The sequence below is a fragment of the Aegilops tauschii genome, chromosome 6, assembly GCF_002575655.3.
Source record: "Aegilops tauschii subsp. strangulata cultivar AL8/78 chromosome 6, Aet v6.0, whole genome shotgun sequence".
In the NCBI taxonomy this organism is placed as follows: Eukaryota; Viridiplantae; Streptophyta; class Magnoliopsida; order Poales; family Poaceae; genus Aegilops; species Aegilops tauschii.
The window spans coordinates 373,467,532-373,492,513 of NC_053040.3; positions in this window are offsets into that span (position 1 = coordinate 373,467,532).

The following is a 24,982-nucleotide window of genomic DNA, read 5'->3' on the forward strand; positions in this document are numbered from 1 at the left end:
ACATTGGAGACGTATCAACGGGGGGGCACAAGCTCATTGGGCGCCCCCCTAGGGCGCGCCTGTTGAGCTTGCGGCTCACCCGTGGGCCTTCTGGCCTCCTCCCGAAGCTTACTAGGTGTCTTCTTGTCCAAGAAAAACCGTCAAAAAAATTTCTTCCGTTTGGTATTGATTTTCTATAAAAGACAAAAACAAGGAAAAACATCAACTGGCACTAGGTTTATAGGTTAGTCCCAAAAAAGATATAAAATAGCATAATAATGCATATGAAACATCCAAGATGGATAATATAATAGCATAGAACAATCAAAACTTATAGATACGTTGGAGACGTATCATGAGCCACCGAGTTCATCTTGACATTGCCACTGCCAGAATCCCTAACAATTCGGTCTCACCGACACGGATCTCGGTCTCGCCACGATGGTTGTGGCACCCCCGATTCAATCGTACACTAATCATACATGCAAACGTGTACGATCAAGATCAGGGACTCACGGGAAGATATCACAACACAACTCTAAACACAAATAACATAAATCAAGCTTCGTATTATGAGCCAGGGGCCTCGAGGGCTCGAATACAAAAGCTTGAAACAAACTAGTCAGCGGAAGCAACAATATCTGAGTATGATGTGGCTTGAAACTGCGTCGGTATTTCCCCAAAGAGGAAGGGATGATGCAATACTGCTACGGTAGGTATTTCCCTCAGTTATGAAACCAAGGTATCAATCCAGTAGGAGAACCAAGCAGCACTATGTAAACGGTACCTACACACAAATAACAAATCCTCGCAACCCAACGCGTAAGAGGGGATGTCAATCCCTCCTCGGTAAAAAGATAGATTAAATTGTATGTGTTTGGATAAATAGATCTGCATAAAACACAAAATAAAATAAGTAAAGAAAAAGTGTATCAAGGTATTTTTTGGGTTTGTAGAATAATAGATCTGAAAACAAATATGAAAAATAGATCTGAAAGCAAAATGATAAAAGATAGACCCGGGGGCCGTAGATTTCACTTGTGGCTTCTCTCGAGAAAATAGCACACGGTGGGTAAACAAATTACTGTTGGGCAATTGATAGAAGAACAAATTGAAGGAAATATGCCCTAGAGGCAATAATTAAGTTATTATTTATTTCCTTATTTCATGATAAATGTTTATTATTCATCCTAGAATTGTATTAACCAAAAACTTAGTACATGTGTGAATACATAGACAAAACAAAGTGTCCCTAGTATGCCTCTACTTGACTAGTTCATTTATCAAAGACGGTTATGTTTCCTAACCATAGACATGTGTTGTCATTTGATGAACGGGATCACATCATTAGGAGAATGATGTGATGGACAAGACCTATTCGTTAGCTTAGCATTATGATCGTTACAGTTTCATTGCTACTGCTTTCTTCATGACTTATACATGTTCCTCAGACTATGAGATTATGCAACTCCCGAATACCGGAGGAACACCTTGTGTGCTATCAAACGTCAGAATGTAACTGGCTGATTATAAAGATGCTCTATAGGTGTCTCCGATGGTGTTTGTTGAGTTGGCATAGATCGAGATTAGGATTTGTCACTCCGTGTATCGGAGAGGTATCTCTGGGCCCTCTCGGTAATGCACATCACTAAAAGCCTTGCAAGCATTGTGACTAATGAGTTAGTTGCGGGATGATGCATTATGTAACGAGTAAAGTGACTTGCCGGTAACGAGATTGAACTAGGTATTGAGATACCAACGATCGAATCTCGGGCAAGTAACATACCGATGACAAAGGGAACAACGTATGTTGTCATGCAGTTTGACCGATAATGATCTTCATAGAATATGTAGGAACCAATATGAGCATCCAGGTTCCGCTATTGGTTATTGACTGGAGATGAGTCTCGGTCATGTCTACATAGTTCTCGAACCCATACGGTCCGCACCCTTAACGTTCTGTGACGATTTGTATTATGAGTTATGTGATTTGATGACCGAAGTTTGTTCGGAGTCCCAGATGAGATCGGGGACATGATGAGGAGTCTCGAAATGGTCGAGACATAAAGATCGATATATTGTAAGGCTATATTCGGATATCGGAAAGGTTCCGAGTGATTCGGGTATTTTTCGGAGTACCGGAGAGTTACGGGAATTCGTAATTGGGCCTTAATGGGCCATACGGAAAAGGAGAGAAAGACCTCAAGGGTGGTCGCGCCCCTTCCCCATGGATTGGTCCGAATTGGAGTAGGGAAAGGGGGCGCCCCCTTCCTTCCTTCTCCTTCTCCCTTCCCTTTTTCCTATTCCATGTGAGGGGTGGAATCCTACTACGACTAGGGAGTCCTAGTAGGACTCCACACTTTGGGCACGCCCTATGAGGGCTGGCCTCCTCCTCCCACCATCCTTTACATACGTGGCCAGGGGGCACCCCATAGACAAACAAGTTGACCATTGATCTCTTAGCCATATGCGGTGCCCCCCTCCACCATAATCCACCTCGGTCATATTGTTGCAGTGCTTAGGCGAAGCCCTGCGCCGGTAGCTTCGTCATCACTGTCATCACACCGTCGTGCTGACGAAACTCTCCCTCGACACTTTGCTGGATCGTGAGTTTGTGGGACGTCACCGAGCCAAACGTGTGCAGATCACGGAGGTGCCATACTTTCGGTACTAGGATCGGTCGATCGTGAAGACCTATGACTACATCAACCGCGTTGTCATAACGCTTCCACTTATGGTCTACGAGGGTACGTAGACAACACTCTCCCATCTCGTTGCTATGCATCACCATGATCTTGCATGTGCGTAGGAATTTTTTTGAAATTACTACGTTCCCCAACAGTTAAGTGAGTTGTGGGCGATAATAGTCATACTGCTTACCAGCATGTCATACTTTTATTCGGCAGTATTGTTGGATGAAGCGGCCCAGACCGACATTACGCGTATGCTTACGCGAGACTGGTTCAACCGACGTGCTTCGCACACAGGTGGTTGGCGGGTGTCAGTTTCTCCAACTTTAGATGAATCGAGTGTGGCTACGCCCGGTCCTTGTTGAAGGTTAAAACAGCACATACTTGACGAAATATCGTTGTGGTTTTGATGCGTAGGTAAGAATGGTTCTTGCTCAGCCCGTAGCAGCCACATAAAACTTGCAACAACAAAGTAGAGGACGTCTAACTTGTTTTTGCAGGGCATGTTGTGATGTGATATGGTCAAGACATGATGCTAAATTTTATTGTATGAGATGATCATGTTTTGTAACGGAGTTATCGGCAACTAGCAGGAGCCATATGGTTGTCGCTTTATTATATGAAATGCAATCGCCATGTAATTGCTTTACTTTATCACTAAGCGGTAACGATAGTCGTAGAAGCAATAGTTGGCGAGACGACAACGATGCTTCGATAAAGATCAAGGTGTCAAGCCGGTGACGATGGTGATCATGACGGTGCTTTGGAGATGGAGATCAAAGGCACAAGATGATGATGGCCATATCATATCACTTATATTGATTGCATGTGATGTTTATCCTTTATGCATCTTATTTTGCTTAGTTCGGCGGTAGCATTATAAGATGATCTCTCACTAAATTTCAAGGTAAAAGTGTTCTCCCTGAGTATGCACCGTTGCGAAAGTTCGTCGTGCCGAGACACCACGTGATGATGGGGTGTGATAAGCTCTACGTTCACATACAACGGGTGCAAGCCAGTTTTGCACACGCAGAATACTCGGGTTAAACTTGACGAGCCTAGCATATGCAGATATGGCCTCGGAACACTGAGACCGAAAGGTCGAGCGTGAATCATATAGTAGATATGATCAACATAGTGATGTTCACCATTGAAAACTACTCCATCTCACGTGATGATCGGACATGGTTTAGTTGATTTGGATCACGTGATCACTTAGATGATTAGAGGGATGTCTATCTAAGTTGGAGTTCTTAATTAATATGATTAATTGAATTTTAATTTATCGTGAACTTAGTCCTGGTAGTTTTTGCATAACTATGTTGTAGATCAATAGCTCGCGATGTAGCTCCCTGTTTATTTTTGATATGTTCCTAGAGAAAAACTATGTTGAAAGATGATAGTAGCAATGATGCGGACTAGGTCCGCGATTTGAGGATTATCCTAATTGCTGCACAGAAGAATTGTGTCCTTGATGCACCGCTATGTGACAGACCTATTGCAGGAGCAGATACAGACGTTATGAACATTTGACAAAGCTCGGTATGATGACTACTTGATAGTTTAGTGCACCATGCTTTACGGCTTAGAACCGGGACTTCAAAAATGTTTTGAACGCCATGGAGCATATAAGATGTTCCAAGATTTGAAATTGGTATTTCATACTCATGCCCTTGTCGAGAGGTATGAGACCTCTAACAGTACTTTGCCTACAAAATGGAGGAGAATGGCTCAGCCAGTGAGCATGTGCTCAGATTGTCTGGGTACTACAATTGCTTGAATCAAGTGGGAGTTAATCTTCCAGATAAGATAGTAATTGACAAATTTCTCTAGTCACTATCACCAAGTTACTAGAACTTCATGATGAACTATAATATGCAAGGGATGGCGAAAGTAATTCCCGAGCTCTTCGTGATGTTGAAATTGGCGAAGGTAGAAATCAAGAAAGAGCATCAAGTGTTGATGGTTTACAAGACCACTAGTTTCAAGAAAAAGGGAAAAAGAATAGGAAGGGAACTTCAAGAAGAATGACAAACAAGTTGTCACTCCCGTGAAGAAACCCAAAGCTAGACTCAAGCCTGAACCTGAGTGCTTCTACTTTGAAGGAAATGGTCACTGGAAGTGGAAATGCCCCTAGATACTTGGTGGATAAGAAGGATGGCAAATTGAACAAAGGTATATTTGATATTCATGTTATTGATGTGTACTTTACTAGTGTTTATAGCAACCCCTCGGTATTTGATACTAGTTCAGTTGCTAAGAGTAGTAACTCGAAACAGGAGTTGCAAAATAAACAGAGACTAGTTAAGGGCAAGGTGACGATGTATGTCGGAAATGATTCCAAGGTTGATAAGATCACCATCACACACTCCTTTTACCTTCGGGATTGGTGTTGAACCTAAAATAAAAGTTATTTGGTGTTTGCGTTAAAGCATGAATATGATTGGATCATGTTTATTGCAATACGGATATTCATTTAAGTCAAAGAATAATTGTTATTCTATTTACATGAATAAAAACCTTTTATGGTCATACACTCAATGTAAATGGTTTATTGAATCTCGATCATGGTGATACACATATTCATAATATTGAAGCCAAAAGATGCAAAGTTAATAATGATAGTGCAACTTATTTGTGGCACTGCCGTTTAGATCATATTGGTGTAAAGCGCATGAAGAAACTCCATGCTAATGGACTTTTGGAATCACTTGATTATGAATCATTGATGCTTGCGAACCATGCCTCATGGGCAAGATGACTAAGTCACCGTTCTCCGGAATAATGGAGCGAGCAACTGAATTATTGGAAATAATACATACTGATGTATGTGGTCCGATGAGTGTTGAGGCTCGCGGCGGGTATCGTTATTTTCTGACCTTCACAGATGATTCGAGCAGATATGGGTATATCTACTTGATGAAACATAAGTCTGAAACATTTGAAAAGTTCAAAGAAATTCAGAGTGAAGTAGAAAATCATCGTAACAAGAAAATAAAAGTTTCTACGATCTGATCGTGGAGGTGAATATTTGAGTTATGAGTTTGGTCTTCATTTGAAACAATGTGGAATAGTTTCGCAAACTCACGCCACCTGGAACACCACAGCGTAATGGTGTGTTCGAACGTCGTAACCGTACTTTATTAGATATGTTCGATCTATGATGTCTCTTACCGATTTACCACTATCGTTTTGGGGTTATGCATTAGAGACAGTTGCATTCACGTTAAATAGGGCACCATCTAAATCCGTTTGAGATGACACCGTATGAATTGTGGTTTGGCAAGAAACCTAAGCTGCCATTTCTTAAAGTTTGGGGCTATGATGCTCATGTGAAAATTTTTCAACCTGATAAGATCGAACCCAAATCGGAGAAATGCATCTTCATAGGATACCCAAAGGAGACTGTTGGGTACACCTTCTATCACAGATCCGAAGGCAAGATATTTGTTGCTTAGAATGGATCCTTTCTAGAGAAAGAGTTTCTCTCGAAACAAGTGAGTGGGAGGAAAGTAGAACTTGATAAGGTAATTGTACCTTCTCCCGAATTGGAAAGTAGTTCATCACAGAAATCAGTCCCAGTGATGCCTACACCAACTAAGTGAGGAAGCTAATGATAATGATCATGAAACTTCGGATCAAGTTACTACCGCACCTCGTAGGTCAATCAGAGTACGTTCCGCACCAGAGTTGTATGGTAATCCTGTTCTGGAAGTCATGTTACTAGACCATGACGAACCTACGAATTATGAGGAAGCGATGATGAGCCCAGATTCCGCGAAATGGCTTGAGGCCATGAAATCTGAGATGGGATCCATATATGAGAACAAAGTATGGACTTTGGTGGAATTGCCCGATGATCGGCAAGCCACTAAGAATAAAAGGATTTTCAAGAGGAAGACGGACGCTGATGGTAGTGTTACTATCTACAAATCTTGACTTGTCGCGAAAGGTTTTCGACATGTTCATGGTGTTGACTACAATGAGTTTTTCTCACTCATAGCGATGCTTAAGTCTGTCCGAATCATGTTAGCAATTGCCGCATTTTATGAAATCTGGCAAATGGATAAACAAAACTGCATTCCTTAATGGATTAATTAAAGAAGAGTTGTATATGATGCAACCACAAGGTTTTGTAAATCCTAAAGGTGCTAACAAAATATGCAAGCTCTAGCGATCCATCTATGGACTGGTGCAAGCATCTCGGAGTTGGAATATACGCTTTGATAAGTTGATCAAAGCATATAGTTTTATACAGACTTGCGGTGAAGCCTGTATTTACAAGAAAGTGAGTGGGAGCACTACAGCCTTTCTGATAAGTATATGTGAATGACATATTGCCGATCGAAACTGATGTAGAATTTTCTGGAAAGCACAAAGGAGTGTTTGAAAGGAGTTTTTCAAAGAAAGACCTCGGTGAAGCTGCTTACATATTGAGCATCAAGATCTATAGAGATAGATCAAGACGCTTGATAAGTTTTTTTCAATGAGTACATACCTTGACAAGTTTTTGAAGTAGTTCAAAATGGAACAGTCAAACAAAGAGTTCTTGTCTGTGTTGCAAGGTGTGAAGTTGAGTAACACTCAAAGCCCGACCACGGCAGAAGATAGAGAGAGAATGAAAATAATTCCCTATGCCTCAGCCATAGGTTCTATAAAGTATGCCATGTTGTGTACTAGACCTATTGTATACCCTGCCCTGAGTTTGGCAAGGGAGTACAATTTTTGATCTAGATTAGATCACTGGACCGCGGTCAAAATTATCCTTAGAGGACTAAGGAAATATTTCTTGGTTATGGAGGTGATAAAGAGTTCGTCGTAAAGAGTTACGTCGATGCAAGCTTTGACACCGATCTGGATGACTCTAAGTCACAATCCGGATACATATTGAAAGTGGGAGCAATTAGCTAAAGTAGCTCCGTGCAGAGCATTGTATACATAGAAATTTGCAAAATACATACGGATCTGAATTTGGCAGACCCGTTGACTAAACTTATCTCACAAGTAAAAGATGATCACACGTTATTATTCTTTGGGTGTTAATCACATGGCATGTGAACTAAGATTACTGACTCTAGTAAACCCTTTGAGTGTTGGTCACATGGAGATGTGAACTATGGGTGTTAATCACATGGTGATGTGAACTAGATTATTGACTCTAGTGCAAGTGGGATACTCAAGGAAATATGCCCGAGAGGCAATAATAAAGTTATTATTTATTTCCTTATTTCATGATAAATGTTTATTATTCAAGCTAGAATTGTATTAACCGGAAACTTAGTACATGTGTGAATACATAGACAAAACAAAGTGTCCCTAATATGCCTCTACTTGACTAGTTCGTTTATCAAAGATGGTTATGTTTCCTAACCATAGACTTGTGTTGTCATTTGATGAACGGGATCACATCATTAGGAGAATGATGTGATGGACAAGACCCATTCGTTAGCTTAGCATTATGATCGTTACAGTTTCATTGCTACTGCTTTCTTCATGACTTATACATGTTCCTCAGACTATGAGATTATGCAACTCCCGAATACCGAAGGAACACCTTGTGTGCTATCAAACGTCACAACGTAACTGGGTGATTATGAAGATGCTCTACAGGTGTCTCTGATGGTGTTTGTTGAGTTGGCATAGATCAAGATTAGGATTTGTCACTTTGTGTATCAGAGAGGTATCTCTGGGCCCTCTCGGTAATGCACATAACTAAAAGCCTTGCAAGCATTTTGACTAATGAGTTAGTTGCGGGATGATGCATTACGGAACGAGTAAAGAGACTTTCCGGTAACGAGAATTAACTAGGTATTGAGATACCGACGATCGAATTTCGGGCAAGTAACATACCGATGACAAAGGGAACAACGTATGTTGTTATGCGGTTTGACCGATAAAGATCTTCGTAGAATATGTAGGAACCAATATGAACATCCAGGTTCCGCTATTGGTTATTGACTGGAGATGAGTCTCGGTCATGTCTACATAGTTCTCGAACCCATAGGGTCCGCACGCTTAAGGTTCTGTGACGATTTGTATTAATAGTTATGTGATTTGATGACCGAAGTTTGTTCAGAGTCCCGGATGAGATCGGGGACATGACGAGGAGTCTCGAAATGGTCGAGGCGTAAAGATCGATATATTGGAAGGCTATATTCGGACATCGGAAAGGTTCCGAGTGATTCGGGTATTTTTCGGAGTACCGGAGAGTTACGGGAATTCGTAATTGGGCCTTAATGGGCCATACGGGAAAGGAGAGAAAGACCTCAAGGGTGGCCGCGCCCCTTCCCCATGTACTGGTCCGAATTGGACTAGGGAAAGGGGGCGCCCCCTTCCTTCCTTCTCCTTCTCCCTTCCCTTTTTTCCTATTCCATGTGGGAGGTGGAATCCTACTAGGACTAGGGAGTCCTAGTAGGACTCCACATTTGGGCGCGCCCTATGAGGGCCGGCCTCCTCCTCCCTCCATCCTTTATATACGTGGTCAGGGGGCACCCCATAGACAGACAAGTTGACCATTGATCTCTTAGCCGTGTGCGGTGCCCCCCTCCACCATAATCCACCTCGGTCATATTGTTGCAGTGCTTAGGCGAAGCCCTGCGCCGGTAGCTTCATCATCACCGTCATCACATCGTCGTGCTGACGAAGCTCTCCCTCGACACTCTGCTGGATCGTGAGTTCGTGGGACGTCACCGATCCGAACGTGTGCAGATCGCGGAGGTGCCGTACTTTCGGTACTAGGATCGGTCGATCGTGAAGACGTACGACTACATCAACCGCGTTGTCATAACGCTTCAACTTACGGTCTACGAGGGTACGCAGACAACACTCTCCCCTCTCATTGCGATGCATCACCATGATCTTGCGTGTGCGTAGGAAATTTTTTGAAATTACTAAGTTCCCCAACACAAATATATGACGATATCCAAGGCAATGATCAATATATTGCATCACGTCCAAGATTAGTAGACCGAAACGATTATGCATCTACTAGTATTACTCCACAGATCGACCGCTACAGCACGCATTAGTGTATTAAGTTCATGGAGAAACGAAGTAATGCACTAAGAACGATGACATGATGTTGACAAGATCTATTCATGTATGAATAGACCCCATCTTTTTATCCTTAATAGCAACCATACATGCGTACCTCTCTACCCCTTATGTCACTGGTTGAGAACACCACAAGATTGAACCCATCACAAAGCACCTCTTCCCATTGCAAGAAAAATCGATCTAGTTGGCCTAACTAAACCAAAGATTCAAAGAAGAAATATGATTCTATAAATAATCATGGATATAAGAGATCAAAGAAAACTCAAATAATATTAAAGGATATAGATCTGATCATAAACTCGAGCTTCATCGGATCCCAACAAACACACCGCAACAAGTCTTTACATCAAATAAATCTCCAAGTGACCATTGTATTGAGAATAAAAAAGAGAGAACAAGCCATGTAGCTACTACCTACGGACCCGTAGGTCTATGGTGAACTACTCACGAATCATCGGAGAGGCACCAATGAGGATGATGAACCCCTCCGTGATCGTGTTAGATTGGATCTCGTGGTTCTGGAACTTGCGGCGGCTGGAATTGTGTTTTCTCGACTTCCCTAAAGTTTCTGGAATATTTGGGTATTTATAGAGTGAAGAGGCGGTGCAGGAGACCCTAGTGGGCCCCATAACCCATCAGGGCGCGCTAGGGGCCTCTGGCACCCTGGTGTCTTATGGGCCCCATGGGCCTCCCCCCAGGTGCTTCCTTGGCTCCCAAGTTGTCTTCTGGTCCAAAAAAATCTCCAAAAGGTTTTGCTATGTTTGGACTCCGTTTGATAGGGATATTCTGCAAAGTAAAAAACAAGCAAAAAACAGAAACTGGCACTGGGCACTATGTCAATAGGTTGTTCCCAAAAAATGATATAAAGTTGCTATAAAATGATTGTAAAACATCCAAGAATGATAATATAACAGCATGGAACAAGGTGGCATTGGAGACATTGGATACATTGGAGACGTATCAGAGTACAAACATAAAGTTAAACAAGGTGGCATAAGATGGCTAGCACAAACATGGATACAGATCGAAGAGGCGCATGCCTCCTGCCTAGGAACCTCCTGAACTACTCCTGGTAATCGGTGGTCTGCACGTAGTAGTAGTAGTAGGCACTGTCGGAGTAGTAGTAGTCATCGTCGGCGGTGGCAGCTGGCTCCTGGGATCCACCATCTGATCGGAGCAACCGGGTATAGAGGGGAAAAGAGGTAGCAAAGCAACCGTGAGTACTCATCCAAAGTACTCGCAAGACTTACAGCAGATCTATACTACATATGCATCGGTATCAACAAAAGGGGGTAGTATCTGTGGACTAAACTACAGAATGCCAAAATATGAGGGGGAGAATCTAGTCCTATCAAAGATTACGCTTCTGGTAGCCTCCATCTTGAAGCAATAGAAGAGAATAGCTGGTAAGTAACAAGTGAGAACGTATAGCAATAATCCTAACCAGCGATCCTCTCCACGACACCATGTGAGAGAGCGATCACCGGGTTGTATCTGGCACTTGAGGGGGTGTGTTTTATTAAGTATCCAGTTTTAGTTGTAAGAGGTCGGAGTACAACTCCAAGTTGTCCTGTTACCGTGGACACGGCTATTCGAATAGATCATCTTCCCTGCAGGGGTGCACCACATTCCCCAACTTGCTCGATCACTCTGGCCGCACACACTTTCCTGGGTGATGCTCGGCCTCGGAAGATCAACACGTCGCGGCCCTACCTAGGCTCAACAGAGAGGCCAGGACGTCGGTCTACATCCTAAGCGCGCAGGGGTCTCGGTCCCATTGCCCATTGCACTCCTGCACATTTTGAGGGCAGCCGGAATCAGTCCCGGCAACCTCCTTTACAAGGCAGGTGCTTACGCGGACCACCCGGGCGCGCGCCGCTCAGTCGCTAACGTGTGGAAAGCTTCGGCAGATACTACGATCTCGAGTGCCCATACTTGTTCCCGCGTGGTGGTTAGTGCGCATAGGTAAATACCAACTCGGATCAAATATCCAATCTTGTTAAGCGAGTTATTTTGATGTAAACGCGGACGCCGACCAGGGACTAGGCCCACCTCTCTCCTAGGTGGTCTCAACCTGCCCTGTCGCTCCACCACAAAGTATCAATCGGGGGTCGTCCAAAACCCATGCCCACCACTACCTGGATTGAACCACCTATCCCTTCAGCCTCCACATCCGAAGAGTAACATAAGTAAAGTAATAGTATATAGTGTATACCCGTGATCACCTCCCGAAGTGATCACGGCCCGATAGTATAGCATGGCAGACGGACAAGTATGTAGGGCCACTGATGATATACTAGCAACCTATACTAAGCATTTTTAGGATTGTAGGTAATGGGAACAACAGTAGTAGCAAAGACATGTTATGCAATAGAATAGGATCATCCGAAAAGCAGTAACAGCTACACTACTCTAATGCAAGCAGTAGAGAGAAGGAGTAGGCGTTATCAGAATGATCAAGGAGGTTTTGCTTGTCTGGAAGCTCTGCGGAGAAGGATTGGTCGTCAGGAGTGTAGTCGATGTCTGGAGCAGCGGCGTCAGTCTTGAAGTCTAATGGAGAGAAGAGGGGAAAGAAACAATGAATACTATGCAAACAGATGCATGGTGATGCATGACAAGGCAATAAGCAGTGCTAGGTTTGACCTAACGCAGTATTAGGTGATACTGGCGAAGGGGGAAAACATTCCCAGAAGTTGGCATTTTCGGACAGATGGAACGGAGGGGGACGGTTCCATGTTTGTCATGCTAGGGGCACGAGATAGATGAACGGAGTGCATATCCGGAAACGTCATGTTTTTCTAGGCAACTTTCATGTATAAAGTATTGTCATCCGAGTTACAGATTATTTTATATTAATTTTCAAAGTTTTATTCATTTTCTGAATTTATTTTAATTCGAAATTAAATGCAAAATTGCTAGGGGTACCCAACCCTGTGTACACAGATTGTACACAGAGGCTGACATGTGGGCCAGGGGGCCAGTTGACCAGTTAAACTTTGACTGGTCAACAGGGGGTGGGACCCCCTATCATTCTCTGTTTCGACTAACCCTAACAATTTAATTAGGATAATTAGGTTATTAGGCTAATTAAAATTTATTTAATTAAGTTTTTATTATTATTAATTTTAACTTTCATTTCATTTTCTCTTTTTTTTTATTTTCGTTTTTATCCAGAAAGTGGCGTGAGGCCCGTTCGTCAGTGGCCCAGGCCGGTTAGCGGGCGTGCGGGCGCCAGGCTAACGGGCGGTGGATATTCTGCGAAACAAAAAACATGCAACAAACAGGAACTGGAACTGGGCACTGGATCAATATGTTAGTCCCAAAAATAGTATAAAAAGTTGCCAAAAGTATATGAAAGTTGTAGAATATTGCCATGAAACAATCAAAAATTATAGATACGATGGAGACATATCAATCGGTCTCATGAACCATGGCCGTGTAAGGAGCGGCATGTGTCGTAGTAGAGACCCCTGCATACCAGTTCAGGCAGTCCCGTCTAAATCATGTATATGTACATACAGCCACACTGCAAAAAATATGGCCACATACGTACATACGAGCGGGGTCTGAACGCGTACCGCCAGGGCTCGTGTACATCGAGAGGCAATGTACGGCTGCACTGGATAGTAGCAATGGCGTCGTGTTCATTGACAACCAACCGGCTGGGTCAGAATGGAGGAAACAGCGTCGTGTTCATTGAGGGCTAAGCGAATGGGTCGGAATGAGTCCTGTTCATCGGGAGCCAAGCGACTAGGTCGGAATACACCCTATTCATCGGGAGCCAACTAGCTTGGAAGGAATAGCCGAAACGGGGTCATGTTCATCGGCTGGGGGTGTGTTGTACCGCAAAATAGAGGAAAAAAACTTCTGTTCAACCGCCTATGATGGAAACTGTTGGGAAACGTAGCATGCAATTTTAAAAAAATTCCTACGCTCACGCAAGATCTATCTAGGAGATGCATAGCAACGAGAGGGGGAGAGTGTGTCCACGTACCCTCGTAGACCGAAAGCGGAAGCATTTGACAACGCGGTTGATGTAGTCTAACTTCTTCTCGTTCCGACCGATCAAGCACCGAACATACGACACCTCTGAGTTCTGCACACGTTCAGCTCGATGACGTCCCTCAAACTCTTGATCCAGCAAAGTGTCGAGGGAGAGTTCCGTCAGCACGACGGCGTGGTGATGGTGATGGTGAAGTGATCCGCCAGGGCTTCGCCTAAGCACTGCGTGAACATGACTGGAGGCGTAAATTGTGGAGGGGGGCTCCGCACATGGCTAGGAATCAATGTTGTGTCTTCTAGCGGTGCCCCCCCCACATATATATATATATATATATATATATATATATAGGTGGGAGAGGGAGAGGGGCAGCAAGGGGCGCCCCAAGTAGGAGGAATCCTACTTGGTCGCCTCCCACAAGTCGGCCTCCCCCTTCCATAAGTGTCCGAGGGGGAAGGAAAGAGAGGGGGGAGAGACGGAAAGGGGGAGGCCGAATCCTCCCCTTTCCTTCTCCCTTCCCCTCCTTCCTTCTCCTCCTATTTCGGCCTATATGGGGGCACACCAGCCCACCAGGGGTTGGTCTATCCCTCTCTTGGCCCATAAGGCCCGTATCTTTGCCGGGGGTGCCCGGAACCCCTTTCCGGTGACCCGATATGTACCCGGTACCCACGGAACACTTCCGGTGTCCGAATATCATCGTCCTATATATGAATCTTTACCTCTCGACCATTTCGAGACTCCTCGTCATGTCTGTGATCTCATCTGGGACTCCGAACAACATTCGGTCACCAAATCACATAACTCATATAAAATACAAAATCGTCATCGAACGTTAAGCGTGCGGACCCTACGGGTTCGAGAACTATGTAGACATGACCGAGACACCTCTCCGGTCAATAAACAACAGCGGAACCTAGATGCTCATATTGGTTCCTACATATTCTACGAAGATCTTTATCGGTCGTACCGCAATGACAACATACGTCATTCCCTTTGTCATCGGTATGTTACTTGCCCGAGATTCGATCGTCGGTATCTTCATACCTAGTTTAATCTCGTTACCGGCAAGTCTCTTTACTCGTTCTATAATGCATCATCCTGCAACTAACTGATTAGTCACTTTGCTTGCAAGGCTTCTTATGATGTGCATTACCAAGAGGGCCCACAGATACCTCTCCGATACTCGAAGTGACAAATCCTAATCTCGATCTATGCCAACCCAACAAACACCTTCGGAGATACCTGTAGAGCATCTTTATAATCACCCAGTTACATTGTGACGTTTGATAGCACACAAGGCATTCCTCCGGTATCCGGGAGTTGCATAATCTCATAGTCGAAGGAATATGTATATGACATGAAGAAAGCAATAGCAATAAAACTTAAGGATCATTATGCTAAGCTAACGGATGGGTCTTTTCCATGACATCATTCTCCTAATGATGTGATCCCGTTCATCAAATGACAACACATGTCTATGGTTAAGAAACTTAACCATCTCTAATTAACGAGCTAATCTAGTAGAGGCTTACTAGGGACACTGTGTTTTGTCTATGTATTCACACATGTATCAAGTTTCCGGTTAATACAATTCTAGCATGAATAATAAACATTTATCATGATATAAGGAAATATAAATAACAACTTTATTATTGCCTCTAGGGCATATTTCCTTCAGTCTCCCACTTGCACTAGAGTCAATGATCTAGATTACATTGTAATGATTCTAACACCCATGGAGTCTTGGTGTTGATCATGTTTTGCTTGTGGAAGAGGCTTAGTCAACAGGTCTGCCACATTCAGATCCGTATGTATTTTGCAAATCTCTATGTCTCCCTCCTTGACTTGATCACAGATGGAGTTGAAGTCTCTCTTGATGTGTTTGGTTCTTTTGTGAAATTTGGATTCCTTCGCCAAGGCAATTGCTCCAGTATTGTTACAAAACATTTTCATTGGACCCGATGCACTAGGTATCACACCTAGATCGGATATGAACTCCTTCATCCAGACTCCTTGATTCGATGCTTCTGAAACAGCTATGTACTCCGCTTCACACGTAGACCCCGCCACGACGCTTTGCTTGGAACTGCACCAACTGACAGCTCCACCATTCAATATAAATACGTATCCGGTTTGTGACTTAGAGTCATCCGGATCAGTGTCAAAGCTAGCATCGACGTAACCATTTACGACGAGCTCTTTGTCACCTCCATAAACGAGAAACATATCCTTAGTCCTTTTCAGGTACTTCAGGATGTTATCGACCGTTGTCCGGTGATCCACTCCTGGATTACTTTGGTACCTCCCTGCTAGACTTATAGCAAGGCACACATCAGGTCTGGTACACAACATAGCATACATGATAGAACCTAAGGCTGAGGCATAGGGAATGACTTTCATTTTCTCTCTATCTTCTGAAGTGGTCGGGCATTGAGTCTGACTCAACTTCACACCTTGCAACACAGGCAAGAACCCTTTCTTTGACTGATCCATTTTGAACTTCTTCGAAACATTATCAAGGTATGTGCTTTCTGAAAGTCCAATTAAGCGTCTTGATCTATCTCTATAGATCTTGATGCCCAATATATAAGCAGCTTCACCGAGGTCTTTCATTGAAAAACTTTTATTCAAGTATCCTTTTATGCTTTCCAGAAATTCTATATCATTTCCAATCAATAATATGTCATCCACATATAATACTAGAAATGCTACAGAGCTCCCACTCACTTTCTTGTAAATACAGGCTTCTCCAAAAGTATGTATAAAACCGTATGCTTTGATCACCTCATCAAAGCGTATGTTCCAACTCTGAGATGCCTGCACAAGTCCATAAATGGATCGCTGGAGCTTGCACACTTTGTTAGCACCTTTAGGATCGACAAAACCTTCTGGTTGCATCATATACAACTCTTCTTTAAGAAATCCATTAAGGAATGCAGTTTTGATGTCCATTTGCCAGATTTCATAATCATAAAATGCGGCAATTCCTAACATGATTCGGACAAACTTAAGCATCGCTATGGGTGAGAAGGTCTCATCGTAGTCAACTCCTTGAACTTGTCGAAAACCTTTTGCGACAAGTCGAGCTTTGTAGAGAATAACATTACCATCAGCGTCAGTCTTCTTCTTGAAGATCCATTTATTCCCTATGGCTTGTCGATCATCGGGCAAGTCAACCAAAGTCCATACTTTGTTCTCATACATGGATCCTATCTCAGATTTCATGGCCTCAAGCCATTTTGCGGCATCTGGGCTCATCATCGCTTCCTCATAGTTCGTAGGTACGTCCTGGTCTAGTAACATGACTTTCAGAACAGGATTACCGTACCACTCTGGTGTGGAAAGTGCTCTGTTTGACCTACGAGGTTCGGTAGTAACTCGATCTGAAGTTTCATGATCATTATCATTAGCTTCCTCTCTAGTTGGTGTAGGCATCACGGGAACAGTTTTCTGTGATGAGCTACTTTCCAATTCGAGAGATGGTACAATTGCCTCATCAAGTTCTACTTTCCTCCCACTCACTTCTTTCGAGAGAAACTCCTTCTCTAGAAAGGATCCATTCTTAGCAACAAAGATCTTGCCTTCGGATCTGTGATAGAAGGTGTACCCAACAGTTTCTTTTGGGTATCCTATGAAGACGCACTTCTCCGATTTGGGTTCGAGCTTATCAGGTTGAAGCTTTTTCACATAAGCATCGCAACCCCAAACTTTAAGAAACGACAGCTTAGGTTTCTTGCCAAACCACAGTTCATACAGTGTCGTATCAACGGATTTAGACGGTGCCCTATTTAAAGTGAATGCATCTGTCTCTAATGCATAACCCCAAAATGATAGTGGTAAATCGGTAAGAGACATCATAGATCGCACCATATCTAATAAAGTATGGTTATGACATTCGAACACACCATTACACGGTGGTGTTCCAGGTGGCGTGAGTTATGAAACTATTCCACATTGTTTTTAATGAAGGCCAAACTCGTAACTCAAATATTCGCCTCCATGATCAGATCATAGAAACTTTATTTTCTTGTTATGGTGATTCTCCACTTCACTCTGATATTCTTTGAACTTTTCAAATGTTTCAGACTTGTGTTTCATTAAGTAGATATACCCATATCTGCTCAAATCATCTGTGAAGGTCAGAAAATAACGATACCCGCCGCGAGCCTTAACACTCATTGGACTGCATACATCGGTATGTATTATTTCCAATAGGTCAGTAGCTCTCTCCATTGTTCCGGAGAATGGAGTTTTAGTCATCTTGCCCATGAGGCATGGTTCACAAGCATCAAATGATTAATAATCAAGTGATTCCAAAATTCCATCCGCATGGAGTTTCTTCATGCGCTTTACACCAATATGACCTAAACGGTAGTGCCACAAATATGTTGCACTATCATTATCAACTTTGCATCTTTTGGCATCAATATTATGAATATGTGTATCACCACGATCGAGATTCAACAAAAATAGAGCACTCTTCAAGGGTGCATGACCATAAAAGATATTACTCATATAAATAGAACAACCATTATTCTATGATTTAAACGAATAACCGTCTCACATTAAACAAGATCCAGAAATAATGTTCATGCTCAACGCTGGCACCAAATAACAATTATTCAGGTCTAAAACTAATCCCGAAGGTAGATGTAGAGGTAGCATGTCGACGGCGATCACATCGACCTTGGAACCATTCCCGACACGCATCGTCACCTCATCCTTAGCCAATCTTTGTTTAATCCATAGTCCCATTTCGAGTTACAAATATGAGCAATCGAACCGGTATCAAATACCCAGGCACTACTACGAGCATTAGTAAGGTACACATCAATAACATGTATATCAAATATACCTTTGTTCACTTTGCCATCTTTCTTATTGGCCAAATACTTGGGGCAGTTCTGCTTCCAGTGACCAATCCCCTTGCAGTAGAAGCACTCAGTTTTAGGCTTAGGTCCATACTTGGGCTTCCTCCCGGGAGTGGCAACTTGCTTGCCATTCTTCTTGAAGTTCCCCTTCTTTCCTTTGCCCTTTTTCTTGAAACTAGTGGTCTTGTTAACCATCAATACTTGATGCTCCTTCTTGATTTCTACCTCCGCAGCTTTGAGCATTGCGAAGAGCTTGGGAATTGTCTTTTCCATCCCTTGCATATTATAGTTCATCACGAAGCCTTTGTAGCTTGGTGGTAGTGATTGAAGAACTCTGCCAATAACACTATCATCTAGAAGATTAACTCCCAGTTGAGTCAAGTGGTTATGATACCCAGACATTCTGAGTATGTGTTCACTGACAGAATTGTTCTCCTCCATCTTGCAGCTATATAACTTGTTGGAGACTTCATATCTCTCAACTCGGGCATTTGCTTGAAATATTAACTTCAATTCCTGGAACATCTCATCTGGTCCATGACATTCAAAACGTCTTTGATGTCCCGATTCTAAGCCGTAAAGCATGGCACACTGAACTATCGAGTAGTCATCAGATCGAGCTTGCGAGACGTTCATAACATCAACATCTGCTCCTGCAGCAGGCCTTTCACCTAGCGGTGCATCAAGGACATAATTCTTCTGTGCGGCAATGAGGATAATACTCAACCTACAGACCCAGTCCGTGTAGTTGCTACCATCATCTTTCAACTTAGCTTTCTCTAGAAACGCATTAAAATTCAAGGGAACGGAAGCACGGGCCACTGATCTACAACAAAGATATGCAAAAACTAACAGGACTAAGTTCATGATAAATTAAGTTCAATTAATTATATTACTTAAGAACTCCCACTTAGATAGACATCAATCAAGTCATCTAAGTGATCACGTGATCCCTATCAACTAAACCATGTCCGATCATCACGTGAGATGGAGTAGTTTTCAATGGTGAACATCTCTATGTTGATCATATCTACTATATGATTCACGTTCGACCTTTCGGTCTCCAGTGTTCCGAGGCCATGTCTGTACATGCTAGGCTTGTCAAGTTTAACCCGAGTATTCCGCATGTGCAAAATTGTCTTGCACCCGTTGTATGTGAACGTAGAGCTTATCACACCCGATCATCACGTGATGTCTCAGCACGGCGAACTATCGCAATGGTGCATACTCAGGGAGAACACTTATACCTTGAAATTTTAGTAAGGGATCATCTTATAATGCTACCGCCGTACTAAGCAAAATAAGATGCATAAAAGATAAACATCACATGCAATTAAAATATGTGACAGATATGGCCATCATCATCTTGTGCCATTGATCTCCATCTCCAAAGCACCGTTATGATCTCCATCGTCACCGGCTTGACACCTTGATCTCCATCGTAGCGTCGTGGTCGTCTCACCAACTATTGCTTCTACAACTATCGCTAACGCATAGTGATAAAGTAAAGCAATTACATGGCATTTGCATTTCGTACAATAAAGCGAGAACCATAAGGCTCCGGCCAGTTGCCGATAACTTTTACTAAACATGATCATCTCATACAATAATGTATATCACATCATGTCTTGACCATATCACATCACAACATGCCCTGCAAAAACAAGTTAGACATCCTCTACTTTGTTGTTGCAAGTTTTATTTGGCTGCTACGGGCTTCTAGTAAGAACCGTTCTTACCTACGCATCAAAACCACAACGGTGATTTATCAAGTTTGCTGTTTTAACCTTCAACAAGGACCGGCCATAGTCAAATTTGATTCAACTAAAGTTGGAGAAACAAACACCCGCCAGCCACCTTTATGCAATACTAGTTGCATGTCTGTCGGTGGAACCGGTCTCATGAATGTGGTCATGTAAGGTTGGTCCGGGCCGCTTCATCCAACAATACTGCCAAATCAAAATAAGACATTGGTGGTAAGCAGTATGACGATCACCGCCCACAACTCTTTGTGTTCTACTCGTGCATATCATCTACGCATAGACCTGGCTCGGATGCTACTATTGGGAAACGTAGCATGCAATTTCATAAAAATTCCTACGCTCACGCAAGATCTATCTAGGAGACGCATAGCAACGAGAGGGGGAGAGTGTGTCCATGTACCATCATAGACCAAAAGCGGAAGCATTTGACGACGCGGTTGATGTAGTCGCACTTCTTCTTGTTCCGACCGATCACGCACCGAACAGACGGCACCTCCGAGTTCTGCACACGTTCAGCTCGATGACGTCCCTCGAACTCTTGATCCAGCAAAGTGTCAAGGCTGAGTTACGTCAGTACGATGGCGTGGTGATGGTGATGGTGAAGTGATCCGCGCAGGGCTTCGCCTAAGCACTACGTGAATGTGACCGGAGGCGTAAACTCTGGAGGGGGCACCGCACACGGCTAGGAATCAATGTTGTGTGTTCTAGCGGTGCCCCCCACATATATATAGGTGGGAGAGGGAGAGGGGCAGCAAGGGGCGCCCCAAGTAGAAGTAATCCTACTTGGGCGCCTCCCACAAGTCGGCCTCCCCCCTTCCATAAGTGTTTGAGGGGGAAGGAAAGAGAGGGGGAGAGAAGGAAGGGGGAGGCCGAATCCTCCCCCTTCCTTCTCCCTTCCCCTCCTTCCTTCTCCTCCTATTTCGGCCTATATGGGGGCACACCAGCCCACTAGGGGCTGGTCTGTCCCTCTCTTGGCCCATAAGGCCCTTATCTTTGCCGGGGGTGCCCGGAACCCCTTTCTGCTGACCCGATATGTACCCGGTACCCACGGAACACTTCCGGTGTCCGAATATCATCGTCCTATATATGAATCTTTACCTCTCGACCATTTCGAGACTCCTCGTAATGTCCGTGATCTCATCTGGGACTCCGAACAACATTCGGTCACCAAATCACATAACTCATATAATACAAAATTGTCATCGAACGTTAAGCGTGCGGACCCTATGGGTTCGAGAACTATGTAGACATGACCGAGACACCTCTCCGATCAATAACCAATAGCGGAACCTGGATGCTCATATTGGTTCCTACATATTCTAAGAAGATCTTTATCGGTTGTACCGCAATGACAACATACCTTATTCCCTTTGTCATCGGTATGTTACTTGCCCGAGATTTGATCGTCGGTATTGTAGGATCGAAAGTATGTCTAGAGGGGGGTGATTAGACTACTTGACCAAATAAAAATATAGCCTCTTCCCAATTTTAAGTCTTGGCAGATTTTAGTAACTTAACACAAGTCAAGCAATCAACCTACACATGCAATTCTAAGAGTATAGCAGCGGAATGTAAATCATTGCATATGAAGGTAAAGGGGAGGAGTTTGGAGGGAACAAACACAGTGTAGACATGGAGATTTTTGGTGTGGTTCCGATAGGTGGTGCTATCGTACATCCACGTTGATGGAGACTTCAACCCACGAAGGGTAACGGTTGCGCGACTCCACAGAGGGCTCCACCTATGATGGGTCCACGAAGAAGCAACATTGTCTATCCCACCATGGCCATCGCCCACGAAGGACTTGCCTCACTTGGGTAGATCTTCACGAAGTAGGCGATCTCCTTGCCCTTACAAACTCCTTGGTTCAACTCCACAATCTTGACACATGCTCCCAAGTGACACCTAACCAATCTAGGAGACACCACTCTCCAAAAGGTACTAGATGGTGTGTTGATGATGAACTCCTTTCTCTTGTGCTTCAAATGACAGTCTCCCCAACACTCAACTCTCTGACACAGATTTGGATATGGTGGAAAGATTATTTGAGTGGAAAGCAACTTGGGGAAGGCTAGAGATCAAGATTCGTGTGGTTGGATTGGAATGTCTTGGTCTCAACACATGAGTAGGTAGTTCTCTCTCAGAAAATGAGTAGTGGAAGTGTAGGCATGTCCTGATGGCTCACTCACAAACGGAGAAGGGGTGGAGGGGTATATATAGCCTCCACACAAAATCTAACTGTTACACACAATTTACCAAACTCGGTGGGACCGAGTAGTGAAACTCGGTCAGATCGATATGGTTCAAAATGTGAACGATAGGCCTTTCGGTGGGACCGACATTACCAACTCGGTGAGACCGATGCGCTAGGGTTAGGGCAAAACTTCATCTCGGTGAGACCGATCACATGAACTCGGTGAGACCGATTTCAATAATGAGCAAACAGAGACTTGGTCAGGCAAACTCGGTGGGACCGATCGCTCATTTCGGTGAGGCCGAAATGTTACGAAAAGGAAACAAAGAGTTTGCGCTGCGAACTCGGTGAGACTGATCGCTCATCTCGGTTAGACCGAAACGTTATGAAGGGAAACAGAGAGTTTGCAATCCCACCTCAGTGAGACCGAGATCCCTATCAGTGAGATCGGATTGATTAGCGTTTCTGGATATGGCTATGTCAAGTGAACTCGGTGGTGCCGGATAGATCAAATCAGTGCGGCCGAGTTTGACTTTAGGTTTAGGACATATGTGGAAATGAGAAAGTGGTTGAGGGTTTTTGGTGCATACCACTAAGCATTTTGAGCAAGCAAGCAAGCCATTAAGCAACACCTCATCCCCTTTCAATAGTATTGGCTTTTCCTATGGACTCAATGTGATCTTGGATCACTAAAATGAAAATGTAGAGTCTTCAGCTTTTGCCAATATGTGTCCTTAGCATTTTGATGGGTCCACATCTCTAGTCCATGCCATACCAACCATTGAACTTTCCGAAACATTAATCTTGAAAGAATATTAGTTCAATGAGCTATATGTTGTTGTGAATTACCAAAACCACCCAGGGATTAGTTGCACTTTCAATCTCCCCCTTTTTGGTAATTGATGACAACATATAGATCAAAGCTTCGAGAAATGATAATATAAATGAAGTACATCGTCGCTTTGAGAAGTATGTGATAAGCAAGAGCTCCCCCTAAATTTCTGCATTATTTATGATTTGGTTTTGAATGCAGATGCACAATCGATTAGGATCATGGGTTACTCTTCCATGTCACATACATCTTGGTGGAGCGCTCAAAATGATAGAATATGGAATATGCACTCATCACCAAGACAAGATATGAATGATCATACATAAGAGATAGAATATCATCATTCAATCACAAACATATCATCATAGAAGTATCTCACACACAAGCATAAATAATGTATCACCCAAACAAGCAAGTGAATAAAGTAGCAAGAGAGACAAATAAGACCAAAGCACTCTCTCTCTCTCGAAGCCTATGATCTATACACTTTCTCCCCCTTTGGCAACACGTTACCAAAAATCTTGAAAATGCATAGTGCTATGTGGCTCTCTAAGCACGATCTCCGGGAGCTCCGGAGTGCGAAGGTGGCGTGGAGAGGAGTCCTCCAACGAATGCATCTGAAGAGGTCTAAGGAGCTGGTGGAGTTGCAACTGGAGGAGCAACTAAGGTGGTAGCTGCAGGTGCTGACACTGTAGGTCTGGGATCAGTAGCAACTGGCACAGCTGTGGACCTTGGTCCCCTTAGGACTTGCTGAAAACCATCTGTTGTAGGTCCCTCATCCCTGTTGCCGGTGTCAAAACCAGCAGATCTCGGGTAGGGGGTCCCGAACTATGCGTCTTAGGATCAAAGGTAACAGGAGACAGGGGACACAATGTTTACCCAGGTTCGGGCCCTCTTGATGGAGGTAATACCCTACATCCTGCTTGATTGACTTTGATGAGTATAGGGGTTACAAGAGTTGATCTACCTCAAGATCGTAATGGCTAAACCCTAGATGTCTAGCATGTATGATTTGTGATTATGATTGCCTCTATGGACTAAACCCTCCAGTTTATATAGACACCGGAGGGACCTAGGGTTGTACAGAGTCGGTTTACAGAGAAAGGAAACTTCTTATCCGAACGCCAAGCTTGCCATCCATGCAAAGGAGAGTCCCATCCGGACACGGGGGAAGGCCTTCTATCTTGTATCTTTACGGCCCATCAGTTCGGCCCATGTCACATAGCCCGGATGCCCGGGGACCCCCTAATCCAGGACTCCCTCAGTAGCCCCTGAACCAGGCATCAATGACGATGTGTCTGGCACGCAAATTGTGTTCGGCATTGCAAGGCAGGTTCCTCCTTCGAACACTTCAAAGCAGTCTTCTGAACATGAGAACTGTATCCGGCTCTGTATAACAGTGACAACCCTCAACCACAAGGGCACAATATCTAATCAAATAAGTCATGTCTTCTGACAACTTTTTTCGGTGAGACGTTATGTCTGGCTCCTTTATTATTTTGAATCATTTTTTGGCCTTCCGCTTCGCGTTTCGAGATGCAGCCGTCAGTGACACGTCTTGTCAAAGCAGATATCATGTCCTGTTATTGTGGGATTC